This window comes from Somniosus microcephalus, chromosome 3 (assembly GCF_052327205.1).
Source record: "Somniosus microcephalus isolate GS21.2 chromosome 3, FLI_Smic_1.0, whole genome shotgun sequence".
Lineage (NCBI taxonomy): Eukaryota > Metazoa > Chordata > Chondrichthyes > Squaliformes > Somniosidae > Somniosus > Somniosus microcephalus.
This window is the reverse complement of record NC_140989.1, coordinates 43,355,866-43,370,033: the sequence shown is the minus strand read 5'-3', so window position 1 is coordinate 43,370,033 and position 14,168 is coordinate 43,355,866. Positions and strand designations below refer to the sequence as shown.

The following is a 14,168-nucleotide window of genomic DNA, read 5'->3' as shown; positions in this document are numbered from 1 at the left end:
AAGACTTGTGAAAAATGGCTGGGAACTTACCAATAATTTGATTGACAAGTCTTGCTACATTAAGCTGTAGCGACGTAACCTGGTCCTGGAACATTCATTATATATCGAGCTGCCTGAAGTGATGTGTCTTATAGAAGCTGCAAAAGTAACAAGAAAATACATCATTTGATTTAGCTCGTCATTTATAACAACCTTGAAGATACTATTTGAATATTAGCATATTAACACAACACTTTTACATCGTATTCCCCTGATCACCATTTTATCACCTTCATTAAAATAGCAGACGCAGGAATATTATTTGAACCCATTAAGTATTTGCATTATAATATCAGCAACATTGATTTTTAGGCTAAAATGATTTTAAATAATTTGTTTTCCATATACTTGATAGCATGGGTTTTGAATTGCCACAGATACATTAGAAAAGCAATTAATGCGAGATGTGAAGAAAATTGACTGCTAATTGTCCTTTAACACAAAAAAAAGTTTTTTTTCACTCCCGAGCTAGTGTTGGGTTTACAAGTATGCTGTTTGCACGTTACTGTTTTCTATTTGAGAAAAAAAACGAGAGAAACATTTACTGAATACAATGAGCAATTTTTGGCTTTAATTCGGAAATCTCCTTTCCCTGCATATATTGGTCATCTAAGGGTGCATTGAAACAGCAGAGTAATTTTAATAAACTGTGTTCCTAGATAGCTGAGCCCAAATCAGAAATTGAGACAAGGGGCCCCCACGATTTTCTGGCCATTAACTTGAAAAGCTAGAAAATCATGGGAAATGCAAACCCCAATTCTTGACATGCGCTTCTGCTAGGCTCCAGACCAGGAGCGAGAATTTATAAAATTACCCCTTACAAGTTTTGGGTTGGTGTAAGGCACTTTCGTTTTCACATCAACACTAAACTTAAAAAGGCTTGACCTGCATCTTGAGCCCCCTCCTCTCCAGTGTCAGCTGGGGCCCGGACTCCAGACTCAGGCTGCATTGACACTGTAACTGCAGTGTTGATGTGAAGCAAAACCACTGCACACCGGTGCTACAGTTTTGTAGGGTAAATACATCCTAATCTACATACAATGGTGTAGATTTTCATCTGATTCGGTTCACTGAATGTGCCGACATCATTCCAGCATCATTAATGTGTGCTGGATTTAGGCAAATGAGAAAAGATTTTGATATCCGGCCCATAAGTATGCGAAGGATTGGATAGAGGGATTGGACTAAAAATTCTCCAAGAAGTTAACACCATTCTTTCCCCATTTTGACCTGTTAAAATTTCTGTTGGCACCAAAATTAATGGTACAGTTCACCCAAAGGAATCCTTTAGAGGAACAGATAAAGTTTTCTTTGGTAAGTCTCAAGAAACCACAAGGCCGCCCACCCTACTTGTAATGATCAGTAACATGTCATTCTAGAATGGTATACTAGGTGGAGCTGTATGTATATAAGAGTGGGGCTACCCACGAGGCACCAGGCTACCCACAAGGCAGTAGTCAAGATGGATGCCTGCACACAAAGTCCTCATGGCTGAATAAAGTGACTAGCTCAAGCTAGCTGTTCATAATGATAATGTCTATTTATTTATGAACATAACATGGTACCAGGATTGGTAAAATCTGCTGAATATTGTGAAACGCGACATGGAGACTTTGAAGCCACCGGAGGGTTTGAAACTCATGGGGAATGTCGACTACAATTGGTGGACTTTCAAACAACAATTCGAACTCTACATTGCTGCCATCGGGTTTGGCACGAAGCCAGACACAAGGAAAATAGCGTTGCTGCTCATGGTTGCAGGCCCACAGGCAATAGAGGTATTTAATACGTTTGTATTTGATCAAGAGGAGGACAGAGAAAAGATGGAAGATGTGCTAAAGAAATTTGATACACATTGTTCTCCCAAAAAGAACAAAACCTATGAGAGGTACGTGTTCCGTTCACAGACACTGCAGCAAAATGAGACTTTTGATAGCTTTTGAAACTGAAAGCACAGGCATGTAATTTCTCTGAACTGAAATCATCCATGATTCGTGACCAGATTGTGTTTGGTATTCATGATAAAAAAGTCGGGGAACGTTTGTTGAGAGAAACCGAACTAACATTGGAGAATGCTGTGAAAATATGCCAAGCCATTGAGCTAGCTCAAAAGTACACGAAGACTTTCAGTGAAATTAATAATAATGCGATTGTAGTAAGTAACTGTGCTGCTGTCAGTGCTGTGTCCTACAAGGGGAAGAAACATGGGCAGAACAGAAATGAAAAGCAATTGGAGGAAGGAATTTTAAATTGTAAACGCTGTGGTTACAAACACCAGTCACAACAATGCCCAGCATTTGGGAAAATGTGCACAAAATGTAATGGAAAGAATCACTTTACCAAACAATGCTTTTCAAAAGTAAAAACAAAGAAAGGGCAACAAGTCAATGTGATTGAGGACACTGATTTAAGTGAGACATTTTCTGTAGGAATGGTGTCATGTGACAATATCAAAAAGGATACAGAAAATGTGCAGCCCTCAGGAATGGACAATGCTGAACATAAAGTTAATGCAGTAAAAGAGGACAAATGGATGATCCCACTGCAGGTAAATGGAGCATTAGTTACATTGAAACTAGACATTGGGGCAAAAGCAAACTTAATCAGTATGAGTGACATTAAAAATATGAAAGAAAAGCCCAAAATACAGAAAAAGTCAGTACTACTGAAGGACTATAATGGACAGAAAATAGATAGCTTAGGTGTATGCAGACTTAAAGTGACAGTCAAAGACAAAGTGCATCATCTCATGTTTTCTGTTGTGGCTGAAGGACTTGATTCACTACTAGGTGACAAAGCTTGTGAGGACTTAGAACTGGTCAAGAGAGTCTACCGTATAAACTGTGCCATAAGCAGACCAGATGAATCAATGGATTCTGTAGTGAGTAATTTCCAGGATGTGTTCAAAGGATTTGGAGTTCTACCATTCACTTACAAGATCCAGCTAAAGGAGAATGCTCAGCCAGTGGTACATGCTCCACGGAGAATTCCAGCACCCCTGCGTGTCCGGCTCAAGAAAGAACTGGACAGAATGACCACACTAGGAGTCATCAGGAAAGTCGAAGAGCCAACAGACTGGGTTAACTCCATGGTATGTGTAAAGAAAAAGAACAATGATCTAAGAATATGCATGGATCCAAAGGACTTAAATGCAAACATAAAACGTGAACACTACCAGATTCCCAAGCGAGAAGAAATCACCAGTGAAATATCAGGTGCCAGATACTTCACAAAGCTCGATGCCTCACAAGGATTTTGGCAACTAAAACTGGATGAAGAGAGCACCAAATACTGTACCTTCAACACAACATTTGGCAGGTATTGTTTCCTCAGAATGCCTTTCGGGATAATATCTGCATCTGAAATCTTTCATGGAGCGATGGAACACATAATTGAAGGTCTGGAAGGAGTTCGGGTCTATATTGATGACATCATCATCTGGGGCTCCACACTGAAAGAACACAATGAGAGACTGACTAAAGTGCTACAGAGCATACGCCGGAATGGACTGAAGCTCAACAAAGCCAAGTGTCAGTTTGGCGTCCAGGAAGTCACTTTCCTAGGAGATAATCTATCTGGTAAAGGAATAGAGCCAGATATGGAAAAAGTAAACGCCATACTCAACATGCCCCGACCCACTGACAAAAAAGGAGTGCTACGCATCATGGGGATGATAAACTTCATTGGAAAGTTCATTCCTAACTTGTCAGCCAAGACAGCCTGTCTGCGAGACCTGCTACATAAAACAAATGAGTTCGCATGGACAGAAAGACATGAACAAGAGTAGATGAACCTCAAAACAGTGCTGACAACCACACCTGTACTCACCTTCTTTGACCCAACAAAGAGAATCAAAGTGTCAACGGATGCATCAAAAGATGGCCTAAGCACGGTCTTGCTACAAGCAGAGGGTGAAGATTGGAAGCCTGTTGCCTGTGCCTCCAGGTCTATGACTGATTCTGAGTGTCGATACGCCCAGATTGAAAAGGAATGTCTAGGCTTGGTAGTTGGACTAGAAAAGTTCCATGGCTACATATATGGACTTCCCACCTTCACAGTTGAGACAGACCACTGCCCACTGGTTGCCATCATTAAAAAAAACCTGAATGAGATGTCTCCAAGGATTCAACAACTCATGATGAAGCTGCAAAGATATGACTTTGAACTGATCTACACACCAGGCAAACACATAGTGTTAGCAGATGCACTATCCCGAGCACCCACAATGAGTCATGTGAGCTCTACTGAAGAAGACGTGGATGTTCATGTGAGTATGGTCACTGCTGCGCTGCCCATGTCAGACACAAAATCAAAGCAAATAGCAGAAGAAACAGTAAAAGATACAGTGTTACAAACAGTAATAGAGAACATTCACCATGGTTGGCCAAAAGGTTCCTGTGCAAAGTACTTTCACATCAGGTCAGAATTGAGTGTCGCAAGTGGACTATTACTAAAACAGAACAGAATAGTCATTCCACAGGCTCTACATCAAGACATGCTCAAAAGGATTCATGAGGGACACCTCGGAATTGAAAAATGCAAAAGGAGAGCAAGAGACACTGTTTATTGGCCTGGCATAAATAAGAACATTGAGAACATGATAGGCAAATGTGAGACATGTCAGAAACACCAGAACAAACAAGCAAAGGAACCAATGATAGTAGCTGACTTACCAACAGCACCATGGCAAAAGGTTGGTATGGACCTCTTTCATTTGAATGGTAAAGACTATCTAATAGTGATTGACTACTATTCTAACTATCCTGAGATGGCGCTGCTCTCAAGCACATCAGCAAGCAGTGTTATAATGCATGTTACATCTATTTTCGCCAGACATGGAATTCCCAGGATTGCCGTTAGCGACAATAGTCCGTGCTTCAACTGTAAGGAGTGGCAACAGTTTGCAGCACAGTATGACTTTCAGCACATCGCATCCAGTCCTTTGTATGCTCAGTCGAATGGTAAGGCAGAAAAAGGTGTTCAAGTTCTCAAACAGCTACTGAAGAAAGCGACAGAAAGCAAGTCTGATCCTTATCTCGCCCTGCTGAGCTACCGAGCCTCACCTTTAGACTCTGGTTCTTCACCTGCTGAACTCCTAATGGGTTGCAAGTTGCGCACCACGCTACCCTGCTGTGCAAAAGAAAAGCAGAGTAAGGAACTAAGACAGAGACTTCAACTGTTAAAGCTGAAACAGAAATCAAACTATGACAAGTCATCCAAAACTCTGAAACCATTGACAAGGGATGATGTTGTCAGGATTGAGGATCCAGATGCATGGAACAGGAAAGCTACAGTTCTTGAGGAAGTAGGACCAAGGTCATACACTGTTAGAACTGAGGAAGGACAGATTCTCAGGAGGAACCGTCGTTCCCTCCTGAAGACACAAGAAACTATCCAAGAGCAAATCGATGACAATGCCGCAACTGAATCTTGTCACTCACCACCAGAACAATCTAACACAAACACACATACAGGCTCTCATGAAAACACATCAGACTTACCTGTGCTGAGAAGATCCACACGTGAAGTAAAAAAGCCTGATAGACTTAATCTTTGAGTATAAAGTAAAGCTTTGAAAATGTGTTGACTGTTGTGAAAATGTTTATGTTTATAGAGCACTAACAAAAGTGTTACTGATATCATCTTTATCGTGTTTCTTGAAAGTTGATTGATATTGATTTTGTTTAACCTCAAAGAAAGGGGGATGTAATGATCAGTAACATGTCATTCTAGAATGGTACACTAGGTGGAGCTGTATGTATATAAGAGTGGGCTACCCACGAGGCACCAGGCTACCCACAAGGCAGTAGTCAAGATGGATGCCTGCACACGAAGTCCACATGGCTGAATAAAGTGACTAGCTCAAGCTAGCTGTTCATAATGATAATGTCTATTTATTTATGAACATAACACTACTGATACACAGCTTTCTGTTTTCGGGTCCAGTAGAATGGTAGGGGAGTGTTACAAGTTTAGAGTCTTGCCTTAGATACATTCTTGGTACAGCCGTGTTAGTTACTCCTGTAAACGCTCTGAGCATCTTATGTTTATGGGTGTCCCCGGTCTTAATTAGCCATGGCCAAGACTTCAGCAGCTTCTCGGTCTAGTTACTGAATTATTGATGCTCCACAGGCCTCTGATTTCAGTGCCCTATAACACAGGGGACAGGCACCTAATGGCCATCAGCACTATTGGTGCCAAAATCCCATTATCCACCTCTGTCACTATTTACAACCCCAGCCTTCCCTTCCCTCTATAATTTACAGCCTTTTGGTTTTACAATTTGCAATTCAGGCTTAAGGACAAAGGGGAAAACCTCTTGTCCAGGATTGCAAGTTAAAAAAATAGGTTTTAAAGCTTTCAGTCCACAGGATTGTTGTCTCAAACTTCAGGGATAGGTTAGTGATTGTTCCCACTGGGCCCATAAGGAAAGGAGATTTTGAAGAGTAATTGCTGAATAACTGCTAATGAAAATATAAAATCTCTTCCTGGACCTGTACACAATTACCCAAAATAATCTGTAGCAAAAATAGTCCAAGAACACTGACGACGTAGACAATTTATATTCCCACAACCATTTTGTCTCTTGTAGCTTCACATCGACTGAATGCCCCAGGGTGGTTGTCAATCTTAAGTGCATCTTGCAAATAATGTCGATGGGATTCCCATGGGATTTATTGTGAGAATTCCAACAACAAGGTTCCTTTTTGCCATGGTTCAAAAATCATTTCTATTCGGCAACCGCTCCCGCTTAGAAGAGCACAGACCATTATCTCCTGCCGGGAAGCTGGTGGGAGGGGTCAGGGATCCCAGTCGGAGTCGGAGGCATGGCAGAATTTAACTGTGATTAGGCACTTTACAAGCTTCCAGACTCAACGTTGAGCTCAACAATTTCGGATCATAACCATTGCTCCCATTTTTTTGCACAGCATGTGCAAGTAATGATTCTGCTGTTTATTTAATCTCTCCTTCCTTCCACTCCATCACAGACCTTCCTTTTTGTTCTTGCCTCCCCTCCCCCCACCCCCTTTCCCTGCCTCTGTACTCGCTTAAAACCTGTAACATTTTCCATTTCTGCTGAAAGGTCACCGGCCTGAAACGTTGGGGAGAATTTTCCGGGGGTCAGTGGGCGCGATCAGTGGCGGGTCGGGACCCACTGTCAACCTATCGCCTCGCGCCATTACCAAAGGTCGGGTCTGTGAGCGCTGAGCAGACTCGACACGCAGCGGCGGGGGAGGCAATTCAGGTCATTATGACTGTGTTAACAGAGGATCAACAACAACTTTAAGCTCACCTTTAGAATTTACCAGCTTGCCAAGGGGGTCCACGCTGCTCGGGGATCACGTCTGTTAAGCTGGGCGGGAGTTGAATGGCCATGGAATCATTTCATTACTTGACAGCTTGAAATGTGCTATAAAAGCTCCCATCTCACAGCTGTTTACTTTCCAAGCTCAGAAGCTGTTGCTTATTGCATTTGGAAGACAGATTGAGCTTTATGCAGGTTCCAAGTGTTTGGAGCAAACTATCCATCCAGTGTCACCTCATTGGAACAACCTCACTCACCATTGACAGATTGCTTCTGTCATCTCAACTTCAGCTGCCATCTATTTCATCAGCATGGGTACGGTTATAGTATCTCACCTTGGTCCTCAGAATCTGACCACGATCAGCCGCAACACCAATATCACCAGGCACACCAGCAGCATCAACAACAACACCAACCTTCTCCACAATCACCTGATGCTGCACAGGACAGAGGGCACGAGCACCCGACCGCATTGCTGCCCGGGGCGTCAGGGATGGCCTCACCATGGCCACATTTACTTCACTTGATGCTGCACATCCTGGCTGCCACATGATGCGCCAGGTTGGCACCACCCCACACCAACGCCATAAAGCACCCCTACAAGCCGTTCCATTCACATTCATCAGCATTGCAGGGGGTACTGTTATGTCTCACCATTCACTGCAACTCACTAAGCCACTTCCAAAGGTGCACACAAATCTGTCCAAGAACGCAAAGTGTTGAAAATAAAGATTTCAATGCTTAACACCACATTACATGAACATTGGCTAAAACACATAAGTGCCTACCCTTGTGTATTGTTAGTTGGTATGACTGAACTAGAATGAGGATGAGGGCGGACTCGGAGGTTGAACTCCAAACCATCGTAAACACGTTCACCGAAGCATACAAGAGCATGGGCCTTACACTAAACATCCGTAAGACAAAGGTCCTCTACCAACCTGCCCCCGCCACACAGTGCTGCCCCCCGATTATCAAAATCCACGACAAGGCCTTGGACAACGTGGACCACTTTCCATACCTTGGGAGCCTACTGTCAACAAGGGCAGACGTCGACGACGAAGTCCAACACCGCCTTCAGTGTGCCAGTGCAGCCTTCGGTCGCCTAAGGAAGAGAGTGTTTGAAGACCAGGACCTCAAACCCGGCACTAAGCTCATGATCTACAGGGCAGCAGTGATACCTGCCCTGCTGTATGCCTCAGAGACATGGACCATGTACAGCAGGCACCTCAAAGCACTGGAGAGGTACCACCAACGCTGCCGCCGCAAGATCCTGCAAATCCATTGGCAGGATAGGCGCACCAACGTCAGTGTTCTTGCTCAGGCCAACATCCCCAGCATCGAAGCTCTGACCACGCTCAATCAGCTCCGATGGACGGGTCTCATTGTCCACATGCCCGATACGAAACTCCCAAAACAAGCGCTCTACTCGGAGCTCCGGCACGGCAAGAGAGGCCCCAGGTGGGCAGAGGAAACGCTTCAAGGACACCCTCAAAGCCTCCTTGAAAAAGTGTAACATCCCCACCGACACCTGGGAAGCCCTGGCCCAAGACCGCACAAAGTGGAGGAGAAGCATCCGGGAAGGCGCCAAACACCTTGAGTCTCTTCGCCAGGAGCAAGCGGAAGCCAAGCGCAGGCAGCGCAAGGAGCGCACGTCAACCCAAGCACCCCACTCACCCGCCCCTTCAACCACCGTCTGCCCCACCTGTGACAGAGACTGTAGGTCCCGCATTGGACTCATCAGTCACATGCGAGCTCATTTTTAATGTGGAAGCAAGTCATCCTCGGTTCCAAGGGACTGCCTAAGAAGAAGAAGATGACTGAACTAGGATGAGGGTGAGTGTGAGAGGTGGCTAGTGAGATGGGGAAGTGATAATGTAGATAGAGAGGGATGGGTGGAGGTGCAAGGTAAGTTAGTGTGAGTAAAGATGTGCAGGAGTAGGGTAGGGGAGGCAGAGTGATGGGGATGTGTTGAGTGGCACAGCAGGGTGAGGTTGAGTGTGGCTGCAGTAGTGTTTCGTGATCTATTGAGATCAGCAAAAGGTTTGTGCCACTGCAATCTGGTCCTCCTGCCCACATCCCTGCTTGTGTCCTCCTGTGCAATGTGCAACCAGGCTGGGTTGGTCTCCTGGGGAGGTCTCTTCCGCCCATTGGAAGGGAAGAGAACCTCCCTGTATGCTGTTCATCCCTCCATAAGCATATGGAGGGAGTCATAGGAGAGCCTGGGTGTGGCCGTGCACCTCTGTGCAGCCCTTGTTAGTGTTTGCAGCACCTCAATGCTGTAGAACACTGACAGCACAAATGTCAAAGTAAATTTGTGCATGGTCCCTTTAAGGAAACCGGCTGATGACAAATCATCAAATGACGTCATCAGACCCGCTTCCTTCAGTTGGCCTGGGAAATGCGCTGGGCGGGCTTAACAAGCCCAAACAGGGGAAAGTCATGTCGGAGGCTAGGATGGAGCCAACAGCGAGGCCGCGACCTGCCACCAACCTCGCCCACCACGGACCCGTCGAGGTGGAGAAAATCGCGGCTGTTAACTCTGTTTCTCTCTGCACAGATGCTGCCTAACCAGCTGAGTATTTCCAGCATCTTCTGTTTATATTGCAGATTTAAACTGCCCGGTTCTCATGGGAATCTCGCTGTGGTCAGGTTCCCAGTGGAAAGCAGTCGCTGGATGAAAATCGGGCGGCCTGGAGCTAGCCTGCCAACACCGGAAGGCGGCCGCCAGCAGAAAGGTCGGTGCAGGTAGGAGCAGGATCTCGCGGCTGGGCAAGGAGGAGCATGCACGAGCCAGCAGAGGCCCCGGACTTTCCTTGTGGGGCCTGGAGGATGACTCCTACTCCTCCAGGGCCCACTAAGGAACGTCTGTGTTCCCGACAGGTTTATTTAGTGGGCTAGCCACGGCAGCACCCCGCTCCGGAGGCAATTAAATTTCCATCGGGGCCCATGTACCTCCTGGGACCCCGATTTGCATTTGTTAATGAAATTGCCACTGACCCCATCACACATTAAAGTACAAGGTGTTCATACAGATCCAATTTGCCAAAGCTTTTTGGCCCTGTCTAATTCTTGCTTGTTCACAAGCAGTAAGTTTATATTAGGTCTGGTAACAGACAAGGGTGCCAAAGATATTCCTTCAAGTGAGAGCTGGATCTGTTTCTGGCTGGGGTGGAGATCAACTTGTTCAAAAGGTAGGTACTGCATAGAATTATCAGGGCCAGAGTGATCGCCTGGACTAGTTTCAATCGCCTAGGGGTGTCAGAGAGGAATTTCCCAGAATTTTCTTCCCAAATTGGCCTGGGTTTTTATCTGGGGTTTTTTTGCCTCTCAGGAGATCACATGATTTCAGGTGGGGTAGGCAGTGTATATATTGTGATGCATAAGGTATCACGATTGTGTGGGTCAGCCTGGATGGACCAGAGAGTCTTTTCCTGTCTGTTATTGTTCATATGATATATGTATATATTAAAACCAGTAGAGCAAATTGACCCAATATAATAGTATTTCAAGTGGAAACACTCTAAATAAGGGTTGCTGGCAACGTTCCCTATAAGGGTGCGTGGCTGCATAGCTCTCTGCCGGTCTCGCACATCCCGGGACCGGCTTTTACAATGTAAACTTCGCACATCGCGAAACTGTGAATGGGCCACGCAGCCCCTTAAAGCACCCACAAAAAATAAATAAGAGGGAACATTAGTTGCTGGAATCCTCATCCAACAATGTGACTGTGTGAAATCTGAGGCTTGCTCCAATATGAATTTTTGAAGTTCTTCTATGAGGACAGGATCATCTTCAAGAGCCATCTGTCATCACCAATATAAGATAGCCGGTTACCAAACCTATCGTGCTGACTACACAACTGAGATGAGGAAATAAAACAGAAAAATCTGCCCTCAGGTCAGCTAAGTGTACAGCAGGCACCTCAAAGCACTGGAGAGGTACCACCAATGCTGCTTCCGCAAGATCCTGCAAATCCATTGGCAGGATAGGCGCATCAACGTCGGTGTTCTTGCTCAGGCCAACATCCTCAGCATCGAAGCTTTGACCACGCTCGATCAGCTCTGAGGGATGGGCCACATCGTCTGCATGCCCGATACGAGACTCCCAAAACAAGCGCTCTACTCGGAGTTCTGACACGGCAAGAGAGCCCCAGGTGGGCAGAGGAAACGCTTCAAGGACACCCTCAAAGCCTCCTTGAAAAAGTGCAACATCCCCACTGACACCTGGAAATCCCTGGCCCAAGACCGCACAAAGTGGAGGAGAAGCATCCGGGAAGGCGCCAAACACCTCGAGTCTCTTCGCCGGGAGCAAGCGGAAGCCAAGCGCAAACAGCGGAAGGAGTGCATGTCAAACCAAGCGCCCCACCCACCCGCCCCTTCAACCACCGTCTGCCCCACCTGTGACAGAGACTGTAGGCCCCGCATTGGACTCATCAGTCACCTGAGAACTCATTTTTAGTATGGAAGCAAGTCATCCTCGGTTCCGAGGGACTGCCTAAGAAGAAGAAGAGCACACTTTATGTGTGAGGCTAAAGATTGGCACCAGGCTATGTGACCATGGAGTGCATTGTGGCAGAGGCGGAAGTTCATTCCTCTGTAACGGTTATTCTGGATGTTGCATAGAATGCTTTATTGCATGTCATCATAACCATGACAACCTCATAATCTTTTATCACATCTCCACCCCAACAATGACATTTGTGTGTGTGAAACTGATGCAATGGCAAATTAGTTAACCCTGTACTAGAATTATTATACACCTAGGATGGATGTTGCTAATACTATGATATATATTTCCACAGAGAAACCAGGCACATCCGACAATATCTAATTAACTGCATCATTGGACAGGATAGCAACCATTGATTTTCAATGCCATACAAAAAAACGTTTCTGATACAGCTACCACAGAGTAGAGCTTTGAGGGCTTTTTAAATTTCTCTCACCAGTTTTCTCTCCTGAAGGTACTATGAATTTTTGAAGTTCTTCTATGAGGCCGGGACCACCTTCATGAGACATCTGTCATCGCCCATAAATGATAGCCGGTTACAAAACCCACTTGCTGGGCACCAGTATCTCACTCAAGTCACCGTTATTCATCTGCAAGCACTGTCAGTGAGTGTCTGCAGCCTATTCAACTGAGGCAGCAACACAGCTAAGCTTACCTAACATCCACGCTATACTTGCAGGCAGGCAGTGATCACAAGTGACAACCTGCCTGATTTTCCTTCACCTAACCCAAGGGAGCTGAGGCTAACTGGAATGTTGATTCCACTTTCACTGAATTCAGCCAACTTGGCAATGGTCAGGGTGTACACCTGGGTCTTCCTGGTCTCTATGGTCTCATACAAACTGTATAGTCTTCTTGAGCCTTTTACGTGATGTGATTTGAGTATTACCAGTTGTGAATTGGCTTGTATTGTGAGGCACTGAGGATATGTTTCTATTACCCTTTCACCAGTGTATGCTAAGAGGTAGGTGTGTGTGTACGTGTATTGAGCGGAGAGAGAAGGTGCAGGGCTGAAATGGTTTCTCCTAAAGTTTTCCAAGGAATTTTTAAAGCCTGAAAAATGAGGGAACAGCATTTCTTTTCAAAATGGTTCCAAAACAGTTATCCTTCAGGAGATTGTGTGAGAAAAGGAGAAGCTGGCGTGAGTTCCCTGAGTCTATCACTCTGGGTACAATGACTCTCAAACTAAGTGGACTCAAAGAGCTTGTATAGAGATCACCTGGTTATGCAATCAACAGCTGATGTCCCACAGCTTCAACACAAGCAGCCATAACATGCTATATTTATATAGCGCCTTTCATGACCACCGGATGTCCCAAAGCGCTTTACAGCCAATTAAGTACTTTTTGTAGCATAGTCACTGCTGTAATTTAGGAATCACGGCAGCCAATTTGCGCACAGCAAGGTCCCACAAACAGCAATGTGATAACCAAATAATCTGTTTTTGTGATGTTGATTGAGGGATAAATATTGGCCAGGACACCAGGGATAACTCCTCTGCTCTTCAAAATAGTGCCATGGGATCTTTTATGTCCACCTGAGAGAGCAGACGGGGCCTCGATTTAAGATCGAAAAGACAGAACCTTTGACAGTGTAGCAGTCCCTCAGTACTGCGCTGGAGTGGGACTTGAACCCACAACCTTCTGATTCAGAGGCGAGAGTGCTACCAACTAAGCTACAGTTGAGTTGTATAGTCGCACAATACATTTATGTACCACTCCATTTATACAATGTTAAATTTAAAACAAAAATACCAACCCAATTAAATGTTTTTTTTGTCATTTTTACGCCTAGTGTCAGTGTCAAACATCCTGGATGCAAATGTGTTTGATGGAAAGGGAAGCTCACTATAGCCTGTCCAACTACAGGAAACTTTGGTTTATCCGGAGGTTGTATGTCCGGAAACCTCGATCTACCGGCAGAAATCAGGAGCCGTTTTGTTAGGTTTTTTTCCTTCTCGTGGCTTTGTTTTCAACAGTCGGGCTCTGGAAAGTCTCTCTGAAGCTATTGCTAAGCTACAGAGATGCTTCCAAGGTACGGGCCGACTGTTTACAAGCTGTTGCTAAGCAACAGTGTTTGTTGTCAGATACGGAGATGAAAACCTCCGTATGCTTCAACATTAACTGTGTATGTCCGGCAGTTTTGATAGATCGGCAACAGCTCGGTCCCGTCGGTGCCGGATATAACAAAGTTTCCTGTAACATGCGTTCATTGCAGAAGAGCATCCCATGTGGCAGTGGTATGGATTTTTCATTATATTTTTTTTTAAGTTCAATTTTCATTCCATCAGTCTGGTCTGGATTTGAATCCA

The 14,168-nt window shown here is 45.1% G+C and overlaps 1 protein-coding gene across 1 annotated transcript in view; it reads right to left on the bottom strand.

The window, feature by feature from the left end:
- Positions 1-14,168, bottom strand: part of chrm3b (cholinergic receptor, muscarinic 3b) — a 277,943-nt gene that overhangs the window by 91,927 nt on the left and 171,848 nt on the right. Inside the window, exon 3 of the mRNA XM_085980266.1 lies at positions 31-137. The gene's annotated coding sequence lies outside the window, so the exon portion shown is untranslated. The remainder of the gene's footprint in view (positions 1-30; positions 138-14,168) is intronic.